The sequence below is a fragment of the Cyprinus carpio genome, chromosome A1 (genome assembly GCF_018340385.1).
Source record: "Cyprinus carpio isolate SPL01 chromosome A1, ASM1834038v1, whole genome shotgun sequence".
Classification (NCBI taxonomy): Eukaryota; Metazoa; Chordata; class Actinopteri; order Cypriniformes; family Cyprinidae; genus Cyprinus; species Cyprinus carpio.
In genome coordinates, this window is record NC_056572.1 from 28,948,266 (window position 1) to 28,951,046 (window position 2,781).

Below are 2,781 nucleotides of genomic sequence, written 5' to 3' on the forward strand. Positions count from 1 at the left end.
TATTATTATTATTATTTTTTTGCTTTATTTTTATTTTATTTATTATATAAAAAAGTATGGGGTGTGCCATCTTAATATATGGAGCAGAAGTATCCCAACCTGTTGTATTGTATTGAGAGACAGCCATCACAGTTTTATCATAGTTTTGATGCCCCCTTCCCCACTTTTTTTGTTGTTTCCTCATTTCAAATGAAAGAAATGCCATTATATTGTGAATACCTCAGGATTTTTTTTTTCTTTTGGGAAAACTTAAAAACGTTCAAAAACCTAAAACAAATAAAATACAAAAAAAAGTGTTTGTGTGGTTTATTTTTATGTGCCACAATCAGACCGAGGTTTTCTCCCACAATGGGTTGTTAAAACTTGTTAGTGATTATTTTTAAGTTTTCTTTTGGCTATACAGCATGAGAAATGCTAGCTGGTTAAGGAAATATGTATTTCATAGTCAATGTTAATATATATAAACATAAATTATATAAAATACTTACTGTATTACATCCCTCTGAGGTCCAGTCAATGTCAGAATGGAATAATTTGGAAATTCAGTTTAGTGAACACTGTATACTGTAATACAACGACTATACTTAAACGATAAATAATACATTTCATCATTTAACAATACTTTTACTGATTGTTCAAGAGTCAGTTAGCGTACCGTGTCCTGATGTTCTCTGATGCTTCAGTCTAGGGAAACCGATCTGAAACGTACCGGTCCTACTTTTACTACTCTTGTATCATTGCGCGTGAGCTCTTCACGCAATCACGTTAAAAAGGCAATTAGCGCCAACGTTTGCGTCTTCAAGAAGACTCCAACGGTTACTGTCTGGGTTAAAACGGCCTCGAAGGACTTCTGTATTACTTCTTATAGTTGAGAACATTTCATACACAAAAATACAAGTAATCTTCTGTTAAAAAGCAAGAAAACAAAGCAAAAGAACAAGGTAAGACACACAGAGATCTCTTTGTGTCACCATGAAAACATGAAGCAGAAAACTAAGGCGGGATGCAGATTAATAAAAATAATTATTCTCCAAATACTGAAGCAGCAAATTTAGCAAAACTCAAAATTTATGTCACTGCCAAAACTTTTGGCCATGACTGTACATTCAAATCTACACAGACACACACACAAACCTTTAATATCAATGTTCTCTTCACCAATCTCAACAGAAGCTTGTGATCTCACATCATACCCATCCCATCTGATCATGGAAACAGAAAGATGACACATCAAAGGAGCAACCATATCCTGATGACCCAAGGGTTTCATTCCCTTCATCAGGTTTGTGGATGCCAATAAAGTGAGTACAATTATCTGTACTTTGACAAAGAATGTAATAGAAAAGGTTTTATTTAAGTCTTTCCCACGGATAAAGTTGCTTTACCTTTAAAAAAAATAAAAACATAAATAATCACATGGGAACATTATGCCTTATTTGTAAAAAATGATTTAGTCAGCAATTCATTAAAAAGGATTTTATTATTCATTATTCAGCATTTATTTCTGAGGCTTCGAACAGTCGCACACGTGACCCGTCTGTACCTTCGCCACCTCTCATATTAGACAGTAAAGACATTCAAAATAATGCTTTCTTCATTATCATCAGTGCAAAAATGCTAATCAAGCAAAATAAGAAACCGCTTACTGTTATTCTCTACGATCTAAAGTGTTTTAAAAGGCTATTTAAAAAAAGCCAGTTGTAAAACAAATAAATTAAATAGTAGTTGTTGGCAATCTTTTCAGTTCTCATTAGCATATAAAACAAACCGTCTCAGCATAAAAGACTGAAACAAAGCAAAAGCATCAAGGGTTGAGATCATATACATTGATTGTGGACAATTTTTAGTTTGGTAAACATGGGAAGGATGACATTTGGCTTCGGAAGATCTGCTAAAAGTACTGGACACTGCGTCCCTGGCACTCCTTCAGCAATATAACAATTTAAACTCCCCACAACTTTAATGGGATTATATTACAGGTTTTTTTTTTTGCTTTGTGACTGTGCAATAAAATAAGGCATCCACCTAGACTACCTGAAGCACAAGTAGTTCTGCATTTCTGAAAAGCTGAAAACACACACACACACACACACACACACACACACACACACACACACACACACACACACACACACAGGCAAAAGACAAACATACATCCAAATCCACATGAGATATTTTGGCATCATCGAAACCCCTAAAATGAAATGCACCTTCTGCATTCGCTTCCTCACTGTCACTAATTTTTCACTCTCTGCCGCTATCATTTCCTTGCTCTCTCCCCCGATCACTTCCTCACTCAGTACCGCTCTTCACTTCCTCACACTCTTTACTGTTCTTGCTCTCTACCGTATCCACTTCCTGAATCTTTATAGCACTCTCTTCCTCCCTCACACCCACGACCCACTCACTTTCTACCGCGACCACTTTCTCACTCACTCCTGCAATCACTCCCTCACTCTTTACCGCACCCACTTTCTCACTCTTCTGCTCTCACTTCTCACTCTCTACCACTTTTCACTTCCTTTCACTCTTTACCGAACCCACTTTATCGCTCACACCCATGACACACTTCCTCCCTACAGCTCTCACTTCCTCGCTCTCTAACGCGACCACTTTCTCGCTCACTCCTGCAATCATTTTCTTGCTCATTAACACAATCACTTCCTTGCTCTCTACCACAAACACTTTCTCACTCATTCCCGCAATAACTTTTTCACTCATTACTGCGATCACTTCCTCACTCTCTACCCTGCTGACTTCCTGTTTTTTTTCCGCACACAC